At 33.4% G+C, this 17844-nt stretch overlaps 1 pseudogene; it reads right to left on the bottom strand.

Moving 5' to 3' along the window:
* The window catches only part of LOC116659323, a 40108-nt pseudogene extending 22603 nt beyond the window's left edge, over positions 1-17505 (bottom strand).
* Between the last annotated feature and the right edge of the window lie 339 nt (positions 17506-17844).

The following is a 17844-nucleotide window of genomic DNA, read 5'->3' as shown; positions in this document are numbered from 1 at the left end:
AAAAAAAAAAAGGAGAGAAAAAGTAAAGAAAATGAAATGCAGAAAATATAGGATATCGGCAACAGTGAATAATGGTAAGAGCCTTAAACAGAACTAATTCAGACTTTGGAATTAATTTACTTTTAGGTCTTGCATTGCTGCTTCTTAGCCATTTTCTAAATTGCAGCCTGCAACATTTGAATAAATGCAAAAGCACATATTTGTAAAGGAACTGAGAAAACAAGAGTTCTTCTCAAATGATATTTTGTAAGCACTGTAAAATGAAGTTTTTCTTATTAAAGTATAACAACTTGAATGAATTAATTATATGCAAATTCAAGTTACTTTTTTATAATCCAAGTGTATAAGTGAATCATTACTTTGTATGAACTACAATTATATGTTTATTTAATTACTTATGCAGTTGTCTCAGTTCATTGTCTCCAACAGTTTATAATAAAATGACCTATTTTAAACTATTTCATTATGTTTTTATTTTTGTCTGTTATTTTACTGTAGAGAAACTCCTCAAATATAGTAGATATTTTTTGGCCATGTTTAATTTTAAAGACATATTTGGCAGTGAACTAGAGTATTACATTTAAGGAAAACTTTGTCACACCAGAGTTTTTTGTAATTAAAAAAAATTATAGATAAAATGTGCAATTGTACGTATAGGAATAAATATAGAACAAAAAGCTTGTTCAATTGAAAGACATGAAGTCATAGACGTTTTGAACTAGAAGAAACCTTGGAGAACATGTAGCGATTTTCCAAATGATTATTACATCCTTTTCTGGAAGAATCCCCTAAGTCATATTGTGTTGTAAAACTGGGTATTTTAATGGAATAAGCCCCAAACCACAAGCTTAGAAACATGATGTCTCTTTTTCTCACCAATCAGTGCACACACACAGAGTGTTGGTTTATAAAATTCTTTGGTGCCGGGTGACTAGTTGGCCATGAGGCCCCTTCTCCTCCAGGTAGAATAAAGCAGGTGTAGCTCCTAGACCTCCCCAGCAAAGGGACCCAGCGGCTGTGCACACGTCACGTTCTTATTTTACAGACTGTAATCATAATGCCAAGTGGCTTTATTAACTTCTCTTTCTCCATTATCAGTATAGATAAATGTCCTTAGACTTTTTAACTTTATGTAAGATATGACCTTTCATTTCAACATTCTTCATACAGTGATTCTGCAAGATGGCCTTCCTATGTTTATAGTGACTCATATCTAATATCTTCTAATTGCATTGCTCTCATGTGCAGAACTGCTTTCACCACCATAGTGAACTGAGTTAAACCGTATTATATAACATTATTCCTAAATAAAAGAAAAAAATCAAGGCAATCTCTCCAAAAGTGGCACTTCCAACATACATTCCCTAAGCTTTACTCAGCATTGGATATTATAGAAGGTAACTTAATTTTTATTAGAAAGATCAACTTGTTAAGGTTACAACAAAAAATGTCTGGCAATCGAGAATTTACCACGCAGACTGGTTGGCCTTTCCTGTGAGATTTCCTTGGCCAGCATAGGTTCTGTCATAAGACTTTAATTTCTTTCATGCCCAAACTCTATCATAGCATCTCAGTTAGTCTCTGTTCTACTTAGACTAGGTGGTGTGAGATATATGGACGAAATGAAGAGGGAAGACACACACAGTAATTACCACTGATGTCAACGCATACTTAGTACTTACATGACCTGTGTAAATCCTTATAAAACTGAATAGAGCTTTTGCTGGGCTGGCCTAATATGAACATATTTATTGGATATAAATATATGTAAACTAGTTGAAAAAGGCTTGACCAGATAAAGGGAAGTTTGTATTTGGGTGCAACATAGAGATTGCATTGGAGGGAAAGAGTAGTATAGAGTAAGCCCGAATAAAGTAGGTATTTTGAAGAACAAAAGCGTTTCGTATAAACAAGCCTGAAAAGTAGAAGATATTAAGAATTTTATGTAAATTATGCTTTACATTTAATATTTATAACCTGGAGAAAATTTGCCTCTATTTACCTAGCTGACTGGACATGTGAATTGTTTGATATACCACTCAGAACAGTCTCCTCACATAAGAAATTTTGCCGCACTCCAGATTTTATAGCAAATTGGCACATAATAAATGGAAAGTCTAGGTCCAAACGAATGAAAGATCTGTGGTAAGTAGGTAGAATAGTCTCTTCATTTGTCTTTGTATTAAGTGCTATAAAACTCATTTCACAGTTTCTCCATGAGACTAATACTGTTTACATTACTGCCTTTTATTTACAAAATTGTTTAGGTAAATCCTACATCAAGTTGTGCAGAACAGTCATTTTGCGGAAAAATAAAATTTTCCCATTCTGAAGAGAAAACACTGAACGTGGAAAATCCATGATCTTTAGTTTGCATTCTGCAAGTTTTCATGCAAAAAATCGTGTTATGTGAACAAAGTTTATATTGCTTATAAATCATTTCATTTAAGCAGATTAATGAGGTCCTATTTTTGCATTCATATATTTGAAAATGCATATTAAATGTTGGAAATGCAGATTTAATAGTTGGAAAATATTAATAAGCAGATGCCATATCTTTTTGGTACAAGTATGTTACCAAAACCATATTTACCGCTCATCAACTCTCTTTCCTCTCTGTATCTGTTTGGCACACTTGACAGATTAACCAAAGCTGTGTGGATACGCAGTGCGGACTGAGTGCCATTTCTAAGTTTGTGTATTATCATGAATAAGCAAGCCCTGTACTGTTACTCTTTTTTGTGATTATTAACAATGCTCTGAAGAATATAAAGACTGACTAAACTAAAAATAAATTGAATAAGAAACAAAACAAAGCAGTAAACAAAAACCTTAACTCTCTGTATTAAAGAAAAATCATCAAACTAACATGCATATTGTTCTAAAAAGATGCAAAACTTCTGAGGTCTCTTGAGAGCCATAAAATAGTTGTTTTTTTTCAGGTAAGAAAAATTTTGAGAGGATATGTGTATCTAAGTTGCATCAATTGTTCCAAATTATTTATCACCGTAACCTCATTCCATTATGCTCATATAAGACATTAGGTAGCAAGTGGTATCTTTGATTAAACTAAAGCATGTGTCAATTAAATTTTAATAACTTTTTATTAATCAAAACATATATCATTTAGAAACTCTGATCACTAGAGAAATTCTGTCTCACCGTGAAGTTAATATAATTGCAACTAAAATAAATAAAAATGAAAAATGTGAAAGTTAGTGTTTTTTAAACAACATTGTGTTTTATAATATGCTTATTGAAATATCAAAAAATTTCTGAGAATACCTATTAGTCTTTTAAATGACTTGTATAGGACCGTGAAGACTCCAGGCTAGAAACCGCTGAGATCAGAGTCATCTGCTTGGATAAGCACATTCAAATATTTAAGCTCTGTTATCAACTCCCTGTGGTCTTTAAATAATTCTCCAATCTATTGCATCAATTACAGCAGGCTCATAAAAAAAATGTTTTTAAAAATTATTATTATAGAAGTTTCAGGTGCACAGCATTATAATTCAACATCTGTATACACTGCAAAGCAATCATCACATGTCTAGTTACCATCCATCACCATACAGGTGACCCCTTCACCCATTTTGCCCACCCTCTCAACTTCCTTCTCCTTGGGTAACCACTGATCTGTTCTTTGTATCTATTCATTTGTTTTTGTTTTATTTTGCTTGGTTGGTTTATTTTTGTTTATTTTGTTTTCCCACATATGAATGAAATCATACAGTATTTGTCCTTTCTGTGTCTGATTTAGTTCACTGAGCATAATACCTTCAAGCTCCATCCATGTTGTCACAAAGAACAGGATTTCCCTCTTTTATATGGCTGAGTAGTATTCACTTGTATTTATAAATACCACACCTTTATTGTCCATTCATCCATCCATGGATACAAGTTGTTTCCATATCTTGGCTATTGTAAATAATGCTGCAGTGAACATGGTGGTGCATGTATCTTTTCGAATTAGCATTTGTGTGTTTTTTGGATAAAGACCCAGAAGTGGAGCAGCTAGGTCATACGGTAGTTCTAGTTAGGACGTTCTGAGGAATCTCCATATTGTTTTCCAAAGTTACTGCACCCGATTACAGTCCCACCAACTGTGTACAAGGGGTTCCTTTTCTCCACATCCTCTCCAACATTGATTATTTATTGTCTTTTTGTTATTAGCCATTCTAACATGTATGTGGTGATATCTCATTGTGGTCATTTTAATTAACATTTCCCTAATAATTAACAATGTTGAACATTTTTTCATGTGTCTCTTGTCCATCTGTATGTTTTCTCTGGAAAAAAAATGTCTTTTCAGATCCATGCACTCATCAATACAAATGAGTTCTTTATATATGTTTTTTATATTAACTCCTTACTGGATACATGATTTGCAAACATCTTTTCCCATTTAGTAGGTTGCCTTTTCCTTTTGTTAATGATTTCCTTTGCTGTATAAAAGCTTTTTAGTTTAATGTAGTCCCATTTGTTTCTTTTTACTTCTGTTGCCCAGGCCTTTAGAGTTATAACCACAAAAACATCTCTAAGACCAATGTCAATGGGGTTACCACCTATATTTTCTTCTAGGAGTTTTATAGTTCATGTCTTACACTTAAGCCTTTTTAATTCATTTTGGGTTTCTTTTTACATATGGTATAAGAAAGCGGTTCAGTTTCACTCTTTTGCATGTAGTTGTCCAGTTTTCCCAACACCATTTATTGAAGAGACTGACTTTACAGTCTTGGACCTTTGTCATAAAATTAATTGACCATATAAGTCTGGCTTAATTTCTGGGCTCTCTATTCTGTTACACTGATCTGTGTGTCTGCTACTGCTCCAGTATCATGCAGTTTTGATTGCTGTAGCTTTGTAGTATAATTTGAAATCAGGGCAGGTGAGACCTCCAGGTTTGTTCTTCTTTATCAAGATTGCCTTGGCAACTTGGGGTCTTCCTTGGTTTCATACAAATTTTAGAATTGTTCGTTTCTGTGGGATTGCACTGAATCTGTAGATTGCTTTGGGTGGTATGGACATTTTAACAATATTAATCCTTTCAATTCATGAATGATATCTTTCCATTTATTTGTGTTGTCTTCAATTTCTTTCATCAGTGTCCTAGAGTTTTCAGAGTGCAAGTCTTTTACCTTCCTAGCAAAATGTATTCCTAAGTATTTTAAATTTTGATGCAATTATAAATAGAATTATTTTTAATTTCTCTTTCTGATAGTTCATTAATAGTATAGAAATGCCACAAATTTCTGTGTATAGATTTTGTTTCCTATGAATTTAATGAACTCATTTGTTAGTTCTAATAGTTCTCCTGGTGATGTCTTTAGGATTTTCTATGAATGGTATTGTGTCATCTGCAAATAGTGACAGTTTTACTTCTTTTCCCAATTTGTATGCTTTTTATCTCTCTTGTCTGATTGTAGCTGAGACTTCCAATACTGTGTCGACTAAAAGTGGTAAAAGCGGGCATCCTTGTCTTTTTCGTGATTTGAGGAAAAAGCTCTCAGTTTTTCACCATTGAGTATGTTAGCTGTGGGTTTGTCACACATGGTCTGTATTACGTTGAGGTATGTTCCCTCTATACCCATTTAGTAAGAGTTTTTATCCTATAGTTGTTGAATTTTGTCAGATTTTTTTCTACAACTATTGGCATGATCATACAATTTTTAATCTTCATTTTTGTTAATTTGTTGATTTGCAGACACTGTACCATTCTTGCATCCCTGGAATAAATCCCATCTAATCATAACATATGATCCTTTTAATGTACTATCAGATTTTGTTTGCTGGGATTTTTGCATTTATATTGATCAAGTTTATTTACCTGTAATTTTTTTTTTTTTTTGGTTGTGTCCTTTATCTGGTTTTGGTACCAGGGTGACATTGGTTTTATAAAATGTGCTGGATATTTTCCTCCTCTTCAATTTTTGGGAAAAAAATGAAAAGAATAAGTATTAAATCTTCTTTGAGTGTTTCGTAGAATTTGCCAGTGAAGTAGTCTGGTCCTGGGCTTTTGTTTATTGGGAGACTTTTAAGTACTATTTCAATTTCATTACTAGTAATTGGTCTAGTCAGCATTTTTTCATGATTCAGTCTTAGAAGATTGTTTCTAAGAATATCCCCAATTCTTCTAGGTTGCTCAATTTTAGAGTAGTCTCTTATTGCCCTTTGTATTTCTGTGGTTTCAATTGTAACTTCCCCCTTTTCATTTCTGATTTTATTTATTTCAACCCTCTTCCATTTTTGGTTAATCTAGCTAAAGGCTTATCAATTTTGTTTATTTTTCAAGGAGCTAGCTTTTAGTTTCATTGATCTTTTCTACTGAGTTTTTTAGTCGTTCTTTTAATTATTTTTTACTCTGATCTTTATTATTTCCTTCCTTTTTACTAATTTGGGGTTTTGTTTGTTCTTTTATTTCTAGTTCCTCTAGGTGTAAAGTTATTTATTTGGGATTTTTCTTGTCTATTGAGGTAGGCTTATATTGCTATGAACTTCCCTCTTAGAACTGCATTTCTTCATCCCATAGATTTTTAATGTTCCTTGTTTCTATTTTCATTTGTTTCTAGGTATTTTTTGATTTCTCCTTTGATATCTTTGATGACCCATTAGTAGTTCAAGAGCATGTTGTTTAGTCTTCATATTTTTATGATTTTCCCATTTTTCCTTTGTGATTGATTTCTACTTTTATACCATTGTAGTTGGAGAAGATGCTTGATATGATTTCAAAATTCTGGAGTTTATTGAGTTTTATTTTGTGACCTAACATGGAATTAATCCCAGAAAATGTTTCATGTGCACTCGAGAAGAATGTGTGTTCTTCGGTTTTAAAAATGGAATGTTCTATACATATCTGTTAGTTCAATTTGGTATAATGTGTCATTTAAGTATGAAGTTTCCATATTCATTTTCTGTCTAAATGATATATCCATTGATTTAAAAGCAAAACAAATTTTTAAGGATTTAAAAACAAACAAACAAACAAAAAAGTATGTCCAGGAGAAAAAAAAGAGATTCTAGATTTACAGATTTTTTTCCCCAATCTATCACTCTTATTTATAATCTCAAATAACATGTCATTTTGTAACTTTGATTTTTAATCACTCTTCTTCACAGCATCTTTTCTTCTTTATATTAAATAGAACTTTACTGGAGTATAATAAGCATATGAAGAAATTTACTCATGTGTCTACATAATTCACAATTATGATTGTGATTATTAGTAAACTGGCAGAGTTGTGCAATTATCAAAACAATTCAGTTTGTCTTTTTCATCACTTTAAAGAGATTATTTCAGATTATTTGCAATCTTTCTCATCTGCTTCCCCAGGAATCCAATAATCTATTTTCTATCCCTATAGATGTACCTTTCATATAAATGGAACCATGCAGTATGCCATCTTTTAAGTCTCGTTTCTTTTCTGTTAGCATAGTATTTTGAAATTCATCCATACTTGATTAAATGTCAGTAGTGCATTTCTTTTTGTGCCTGAATGGCGTTTTATTGTACCAAATTGTATTGGTTTTCTAAGGCTGCAATGACGAAATACCACATACTTGGTGACTGGAAACAACAGACACATTCTCTCACAGTTCTGGAGGCAAGAAGCCTAAAATCAAGGTGTTGGCAGAGCCATGTTCTCTCTGAAGATTCTAGGGGAGGATACTTCCTTGCCTCATCTTAGCTTCTGGTGGTTGCCAGCAAGCCCTCATGTTCCAGGGCTTATAAAGGCATTACTCCAATCTCTGCCTCCGTCATCACATGGGGCTATTCCTTTTTTGTCTTTTTGTCTCCCCTATATTCTTTTAATATAAAAATATCAATCCTTGGATTAGGATCCAACTTATTTCAGTATGTTACCAGTTACATCTGCAAATACCTTATTTCCAAATAAGGTCAGATTCTAAGTTTCCAAATGAACACAGATTTTATGGGATATAGTATGCAACTAGCATACAAATTTTGTTTGTACCGTTCACTAGTTGATGGAAATGTACATATTTGCAGATTTTAGCTATTATGACTAACACTGCTATGAATATTTGCCTGCATGTTGTTATGTAAATATAGTTTTCATTTCTCTTAAGTAGATATCTAAGTGTGGGATTGCTGTGTAGTATGAGAAATTTATATTGTACTTTAAAACTTTTAGGTACAGAAAGAGCATTTAACTCTGAAAGGTATCATACCAGGCAATATGCTAAACACGTGTGTGCATTATCTCATTTAATGCCTACGGAAACCCCATGCAATAGACTGTTGAGACTCCCGTGTGCTATAACCAAGTCAAAAATCAAACTGAAGCACTGTCGTCTGCAGGAGGCAATCAGAGAGACTGTTTTAAGGGAGAGAAATGTTACAGAAACTGAAAATAAGAGTGAGGCTGATTCATGGGGAAGGCACCTGAGGCAGGAAGGTCAAGCAACTTTCATGGGTCTGGGCAAGTTGAGATACAGGTTTGTAGCACTAGTGAGAAGAAAGCAACAAGTCATCTCTGACTCAAAATGAATGCTTTATGTTTCTTTTTCTTTTTTTTTTTTAAAGACCCAGAGCCCAGAAGCTATCACTTGTTTTATTTTCAAATGACCTCACATGATTAACCTGCTGACTAAGATCTACTTGAGACATATCAGGAGGTTCTTATCATATTTGTCTATGCTTCCTGGAGACCAGCAGAAAAATTTTAAAAACTGTAAAAAGCTAGCTTGACTGTGCAGCCTGGGGCCACAGGATATAGTCTAGTACCTGATTCACAGTACCCTTTGTTTTAACACTGTATGCCTGTGCTCTGACTACATAAAAGAATTCATCTTACGTCGTATGATGGTCTTTTATGCTGAAGTTCTAAGACTTTCTTTTTATTGCATAAACTAACTAACATTTCAGCGTCCTGATTTCTATCTACATACAATATCTTCATGCTAAAAAGTACTGCTGGAAGATAAAAGCAAATGAGAACTTAAGTTGATACAGTTAAAATCATAAACTCACCATCCTTTAAGTTTCTCTTATACTAATGAAGTATTTTATTTATTTAATTCTCAAGTTCAGTGTGTTAAATAGATTGATTAATACTACAACTTGAATGTTCAGAGAAAGACTTCCCACCTTTTACTGATGGAACAAAGATAGACAACAAAAAGTACTCAGAAAAACATTTAAAATTTCAATAATGTCCCGTAATAGCTTCTTTTTCCAATTGTCATGGTTTCTAGGAACTTTAATTCATATAATGATAAAAGTTAATACTTTAATTTAAAATTCTTATTTCAAGTTATCTACTATTTAAAATAAACAAATTAATATCTGATTTGGTTTTTTTTTATTCTAATACCTAAACCCTATGAATCTTTTCTTTTCCAGGGTAGCTTCCTGGCCAGAAAAACTTGTGTGTCCATCTGACTATACCATGACCTCTATCTGACTTCTGAGTTCTGTACCCACAACCTTCTCTCAGCATTCTTTCCCTAACAGGCTTGTGTCCCAAGACTCTAGTGTTTCTTCATTTGGCACTTGTATTTGACTCAGCTTCATTTTTCCTCTCAGATTATGAATTGGTTTTATATTAGAAATTCCCTTTTTCATTCTCTAGACATACGGATGACTTTTGCATGAATGTCCTGTAAATTACTCCACAGAATTCTCCCTCCACTCACGTATTCCTTAAGCCAGTATACTACCTGTTAAATGCTGGTGCTAGTAATGCCAACATGGAACTCAGCATAGACAGTTCCTTACAGATCAAAATCTCAAATGCTCAATCACGAGCATATATAGTACCTGATGTATGGTCTTTCTCTTTTGGAAAATTATCTGTAAAAGAACTTTGTGAATTGAAATAATCAATTTTTTTTTCATGAGCTATAAAAATAAATAGAATAGTCATGGTATGTTCCATCAGGCAGAAAATCTACTGAATGAAGCCAATGATATTGGGTTCCACTTCAACACATTCTGGAAAATTACACAATAGAGCTGTCAAAAACAAAGTCCGACTGAACTGTCATGATTGTACAAAAGCAACAATCTGAAGGACAAAGTGAGTCTTGCCTAACCCTATGACCTGCCAGGCCAAGCTTCACGTGATTTAACTGCAGACCGTCAGGGATGAATCAGCTTTCGTGTAACGTTAACCTTCTATGACACAAGGAAGAAATGAATGCAAGGACTGTGTCACTGATAACGCAATAGAAAGCATAAAGTTGGCGTATTTTTACTATTTTCTCTAATGACAATTAAAACTAAATCAAATTTCCTTTTATGCAATGAATGAAGAAGTCAACTTCTAGTAAATTACCTGGAATAATTGATTTCTAAAAGCTGGCTTGAAGGAAGAAAGGGTATACATTTTTTATTCCACTTTTAAGCATGCCAACTTGATTGTCTCCTTGCCAGACAGTGGCTTCAATCATCTAGGAAGCTTTGTGGGAAGCTTTGCTTTGCTCTAAATTTCCATCCATTGAGGGAGAGTCAGACTGAGGCACCGGCCATCTGACAGTCCTTATTCCCCCCAGTTCACTACTCCTGTTGGTACAGAACTCATCCCCCTTTTATTCTGCTCTATGTTTGGTCTTTGGATGCTGATCTGTACAGCTTGCTGAGTTGGACTTCTGCCTGCCTCTTCCTGCATAAGTTCTTGTTGCATAAGATTGTTTGAATCATCCAAAACTGCCTCAGATGTTCAATGCCCAATCTTTTGATTTCCTATTATAAACCCAGATTCATATGACAATAAAAATAAAATGTCTTTGCAGCACTTTAAGGGCAGGAATTTTTGTACATTTTATTCCCTGCTTTATCCCCAGTATGTAGAAAAGTACCTGACATACCTATCTATAAATATTTGTTTAATAAATGTGTTAACCTTTTTTCTAAATTTAGTTACTGCATAGACTTAAATACATTCGCACCAAACATGGTATGTTCAGGATTTACCTAATAGTATCCAATTCTTGTTTCAGTTACACTTGGCCTGGCCCAGAACAGCCCAACATCATCTGTTATGGACATAGGAAGAGAAAATTATTTTCTAAGGGTAAAATACCAGTTTAAAAAGTATGAAAGACACTAAAGTTCTAAAACCTTGACCTTAAAACTTGTAATTGAAGAAAATAAAATAAATCACACAAGAAAGATTCTTGGCGACAACTCAGGCTATACTTCTAGCAAAGGTATAAATATATCTTCCTATTAATTCGCATTTTATCACATAATTTACACTTGGAGATTAATTTGAAAACAAAAATAGTTCAGTTTAATATTACAGGAACTAATATCAACAAGAAGTGTTTTTATCTAAAAACAGAATTATGACTTATCGGTGGATAAAACTATCCATTCTTTCCATATCTCTTATGGTGTTGATGACTATGTGTTTTAGATGAAAAGGGCATGTTTTTCAGAGAAGAATATTTAAAAGGAGATCTGTGGTAATTACCCTTATATATTCAAGACCATGGATTCTTACAGTGACTTGAAAGTTTTCATGGATAAATGCTGGTGCAGCTTAAGTAACATTTTCTTAACTCAATAAGGTCCTCGTTTTACATGTCTAGGTAGATTTTTTGATTCTTCTCTTTGATAAGGACGACTTCACCTCTATCATAATTATCTCATATCTGAGAAAGTAAACAGAGCAAAATAAACCAGCAAAATGCTTACCAGGGCAATTTAAACTCCCCCTCTCCTTCAGAAACCTCAAAAATGTACCCTTTAGGGCCAAGTGTGTTCTACTGACTCTTATTTGGTCAGAGTCTCTCAACCTTGCATATGGTTTGAAATTATCCTTACTTATCTCTCACTCTTTATTTCTCTTTTTTATTAATCTACAAAACCATTAAAAAAAACTGAGTGCTAATAAAATCAAGTACTGTCGACAGTTGTTCATATTAATATTCATGAGATTCATCCTCATACTAACTAGTTTAGTTTTCATCAGATTAATGTATACTTTCTATCTTAGGGAAGAAAACATTGACAATTGGCAAAAGAAAGTGATTTTTTTTTCCCCAAACCACTTGTTTCATTAGGGGAACTGGACTTGAAGCCACCCAATCTTTAAATTATTCTATCCCTTTGAAAAATCTCCAGTGGTTAGCACAGTGACCAGTGTACAGGAAGAGATTAAATCCATGGTCAGGTAAGCTATTAAATAGATGGATGTTTGAGTAAATATTTCTGAAGTTGGTACTTTTTTTTTCAGTAAAACATGCCTCATGTCATTGTACTGTATATATTTGCAGAGATTCATTAAATAATTAAGTGATCAGTTTTGCTAGTGTGTACTGGAACAGGAAGAATAAGTTAGTAGAAACTCAAAAAAATTTCAACTCAAAAGGCTTTGTCATTTTCACAACTATTAATCTATTTTCCATATTGATTGATATTCAATGTGGACATTGTCTAGATTACACTGGGTTATTCTCTAGTATGCTAAGGAGCAACTTTATCTGATGAAATACATGCTTACTATGACTTTATTTTGTTTGATTTATTTATATTAGTTGCACTTATAATAGTACCACATAATTTAAAGAAATACAGGCATACCTTGGAGACGTTGCAAGCTTGATTCCAGACAACGGCAATAAAGCGAATACCAAAATAAAGGGAGTCACACAAATTCTGGGAATTCCCAGTGCATTTAAAAGTTTACCCCACACTATAGTCTTAGTGCAGTAGCATTGTCTAAAAAAGCAATGTATATATCTTAATTGAAAAAATACTTCGCTAAAAATGCTAACCAACATCTGAGCTTTCAGTAAGTCATAATGTTTTTGCTGGTGGAATGCCTTGCCTTGATGCTGATGGCTGCTGACAGATGGTGGTGTTGCTGAAGGCTGGGGTGGCTGTGGCAATTTCTTAAAATAAGACAGCTTGCCCTCCTCCTTAGTCATGGCGTCCTGGTGCTGCTAGGACTCGAACACTGGGGCATTCATGTTGCTCTCAGCCTAGGTGAACTCCATTTCATCCAGCCCTCACTGGTGCACCATGTAGGAATGCCTTGTGCTGGACATGACTGTGAACTTCTCAGAGAGTACTGAATGTATTCTTCTGGATGGCCAGGCTGTTATTGCCGATGAAGGTGGTGGACTTTCTTCACAGCTGGGGTGGGATGTCACGGATCACTGCTTTCACACAGTTGGGGATCTAGTTGACAAAACAGCTGTTCTTGTTTCAGAGTTAAACACCTATACACATCTTCCTCCTGCATGGATATGTGGCCAGCCACTGAACAGGGCAGCCAACATCAGTTAGTGGTTGTGATGGGGATCACAGGCAGACATCATGCTCTTGGAGTGAAACATCTGCAGGATGAGCTCGAGCACCTTAAGGGCCTGGTACTACTGGCTACCCCTACTGATCAGTGGGGTGAAACCAGGCATGAAGAAATGCAGGCAAGGGAAGGGCACCATGTTCACATTGTGCTCACACAGATCAGCACCAAGTTGTCCCAGGAAGTGCAGGTGATGTGGTTGGCTTTAGGGTTTTGGGGCAGATGTTATAGAAGGCATTGTTATCAGTGCAATAGGTCTCATCTGTGGTTTCTAAGAGCTGGTGGACTGAGAGGGTGCATTGTAAGGCTCCACCACTAGTGGGAACACTTGAGCAAGGGCACCACATTGAAGGTGTGATCACTGAACACAGATGACCATCACAAATAAGATATCGACAAAAAGGTTGAAATATTCTGAGACTTAACCACAATGGGACACAGAGACAATGAGCAAATGCTGTTGGAAAAATGCTCGATGCCATGAACATTCAATTTGGGAAAAAAAATAGTCTGTGAAGCAGAATAAAGTTTAACACAATAAAAAGAAGCATGCATGTAGTACATAAGCCAATGGAGGGAATGAGAAGTGAAAGAATATGATTGTTTATTTTAAATTCTGTCCGTTTTGCAATTTCTGTTGGTTCTGTGTTTGCTTCATAAAGGTAAGTTACTAAAATATAACTAAATTTAAGAGTAGGCCAAAAGATAAATTATTAGAAAAAATAGAAATATAGAACCATAATGATTTCAGATTACTTTGCCATTGTCTTTAGAATAACACTTACCTTAGAGAACTCAACTGAATATAGTAGGTGATGTTCCACGAGTGTAATTTATAAACGAAAGATGAAAAATGTTAGTCATTATTAAGATCACACCTACGGGAAAATTGACTCTACATAAAAGATTATTGAATGAATGTACTTTTTAATGTTTTAAATGTAAGAGCAATGCTAATGATATATAGTGTAATTTTGTTAATGATCTGCCTGAGCCAATGCTTTACCTTAACCAGCCAAGTATTGATCCCAATGAACATGAAACAATAATGCCTAATAACATACATAAATTGGAATATGAGAGGCTAGGTTTAAGATAAAAGAGAGTAATGGAAGTAGAGAACCCATTTAAGAGCCTTGACTTTACAGAGTAAGGACAAGTGGTGTGCATCAAAAATTTAATAGAATCAGATTATAAAAATGTGAGATCACATTAGATGATCTTTTGGGGACAATTTTGATTCTGTAAGTACAGGAAAGCAAGCCACTGTCTACTGTAGTATATAAAATAATGTGTAACCAAATATGTCTTTTTTTTCTCTAAGGAAAGTAATACTAAAAAAAACAAAAACTGGAAACATAAGGCTGCCTATGAGAATGGAATCAGCTAGAAAGCAAGGTGCTTGTGCGTAACTTTGTAAATCAGACACTATTGTCAAATGTCTCTCTGTTCTGTGTGTGACAAAAAATAAATAAAGAATTAAAACCAGCAGTTAATCCACCAAGTTAAAATTCTGTGTAAGCTCAGATCGGACCGTGCTTTGTTTATCCACATTTTGCACATCACTCTACTGTTATTATCTGCCATCTACGGTGGTGACGTAAGGACATTCTTACCGTCAGACCTTGTTGTTCCCTAGCCCTGTAACTGCTATTTCTATATTCCCTAGAATTCTCTTTATCTTGTCTCTTTGCCTTTCTATCCTAGTAGGCAATCATGTTGCTAGTTAACAGTACTCCAGTCCTGTTAATCATCAAATAATCTTTGTATTAAATGTTCCTTCTTCAAATTCCTGTGTGATTTCTGTTACTGACGGGACTCTGATTGTTACAAAAGTGGACTCTCCTTATCACCAGTGAAATCAATACACAAGCCCTTTCTCAGAGTTTTAGCATGATGCATTTCAACTCACTGTAAGTTGTTGGACTGCTACTTCACAGAAGTTCTTTCAAATACTAGAACAGAATTAACTACAAAAATAGTTCTCTTTTTTGCATAGTTACATTACAAACATTTTTCTAAATGAGGTTTATGTGGGAAGAACATATTTATTATGCAATTGTCATTGATAGGAATTTTATTCAGATATAAATTGAGTGTGGTAAACTGTGCACATTTAACATAAAAAACGTGATGAGTTTTTAAAATTATATACTGCTATAAAATCGTCACCGGAATCAAAATAGAAGACATGCCCATCTCCCCTAAAAGATCCCTTTTAAGATTCTTTATTAAAGTTCACTTTTCTCTTCATCTCCAATCATAAGCAACCACTGATTGTTTTTTGGCCACCATAAATTAGATTTTATTATCTAAATTTATATATATATATATATTAATTATATATAATTATAATAATATATAATTATACATAATAATTATATGTAATTAATATATAATAAAATTATATATATATACTGAAAGAAGTCACATATATGATTTCTTTCAGTCAGTGTAATGATTTTGACATTCATCCATGTTCTTGCTTGTTTCAGAGGTTTGTTACTTTTCATTGCTAAGTATTATTCTATTGGATGGAGATGCCACAGTTGGTTTATCCATCACATCAATCCATACAAACAGGACCTTTTCAAACTGAACTGCTATGAATCAATCTTTTATGAACATTCAGTTATAAGTCTTTGTTTAGACTTATCTTTTCATTTCCTTTGTGTAAATAACTTGGGATAAAATTGTTGGGTAATATGGTAGGTGTTTAACATTTTAAGAAACTGCCAAATCATTTCTTAAAATCATGTGTATTTTATATTCTCATTGACAATATATGAGTTCCTGTTTCTCCACATCTGCATCAAATTTTCACTGCCAGTTTTAAAATTTTCACTTAAAGTAGATTTTAACAAAGACTTCATTAAATTTCTTAAGAACTGATAGCATATGTAGAATAGATAAACAAGATTATACTTTATAGCACAGGGAAATACATACAAGATCTTGTGGTACTCACAGCGAAAAAAAAAATGTGACGAATATATGTATGTTCATGTATAACTGAAAAATTGTGCTCTACACTGGAATTTGACACAACATTGCAAAATGACTATTACTCAATAAAAAATGTTTAAAAACATTTCTTAAAAACAAATGATGTCCAACATCATTACATGGGAAATGCAAATTGTAACTATATTAAGAAATTACTACCAAATGTTCACCAATGAATTGATTTAGCATTTTTGTTGACCAAATAAATGGGTATACTCTGGCTTCTATTTGGTTCTATCAGTCTATAGGTTTAGCCTTTTGACAATTCCACAGCCTTGATCAGAGTCACCAAACAATGACCCACAAACAAATTGGGCCTGCTGCTATTTTTTATAAATAAAGTTTTATTAGAACACAGGAATCTGAATTGTTTACATAATTATTTACTCAGCTTTCATGCTACAGTGGCAGAACTCTGCCATTGTAAATGTGAAGAGACCAAATGCGTGGCCTACAAATGCTAAGAAAAAGTATGTGAACATGGAGTCTTGATTACTTTAAATGTACATGTAGAAATTGGGTACTTTTTTTCCAAATTTATTCTTTCATTTAAATTTACTTTGTAAGTTTATGATTCCTTATCAAATTTGGACTTGATCTTTACATGTTTTTCAAAAGTGTGCTTTACTTTGCCATAGTTCCATGTATAAATATTTGTTTTATATACAAGTATTTGTCACGTGTATATTTTATATATATATATAGTTTATATTTATATTCATCCAGATGTTTACCATTTATTATATTCATTACTCATTCTTAAAGATTAGAATTTTCCTCTGGAATAATTAATTAAATTATGTTTATTTAACATTTCTCTCTTTTAATGGGGATTTGATATCAACATCTCCTAGATTTTCTTTATTTAAATCTACTTCACCTTAGTTTTTTTTTTTTTAATTTTAGTCTTAAAAATGTTTTTCCAGTCTCTTTGTCCTGCATGGTTTCTGCACAGAAGTCAGAGGTCATTATAATAATTGTTCCCCTATATTTAATGTGTATTTTTCCAATTTATTTCAAGCATTTCTATTAATATTGGCTTTTCAAGCATTTCTATTAACTTTGAGGTACTTGGGGGGGGGTGTGTGTTTTTATTTATCCTGTTTTGATGGGCCTCTTGAATCTATAAATCTGTTTTTCTCTCATTTGGGGGATATTCAGCTATTATTTGTACGAACATTTTATTTGTTCAATTCGCTCACCTTTCTTCTTTTGGCATTTCAATTACCTGTATGTAGAACAATGAGTGAATAAAATGGGAAATAATATGCCACATATCTCAGGGGCTCTGACCATTTTTTTCATTAATTGTTTCTCTCTTCTTCAGATTGAATGATATTATAATTAATCTATCTTCCAACTTCCTAAACCTTTCCTCTGGCATCTCCTTTCTGCCATGAATCCCTGCCTCTCAATATTTCATTTCAGAGATTACATTTTTCCCATTCTAAATTTTCCATTTAAAAATATTTTCTATTTCTTTGGTGAATTTTCTAAATTTAAGTCATTTTCCTCAATTACAAATATTAAGAACTGCTTTGAAGCCTTTGTCTGATAA

Source organism: Camelus ferus, chromosome 2, assembly GCF_009834535.1.
Source record: "Camelus ferus isolate YT-003-E chromosome 2, BCGSAC_Cfer_1.0, whole genome shotgun sequence".
Classification (NCBI taxonomy): Eukaryota; Metazoa; Chordata; class Mammalia; order Artiodactyla; family Camelidae; genus Camelus; species Camelus ferus.
The sequence above is the reverse complement of the archived record's forward strand: the minus strand, read 5'-3'. Positions and strand labels throughout refer to the sequence as shown.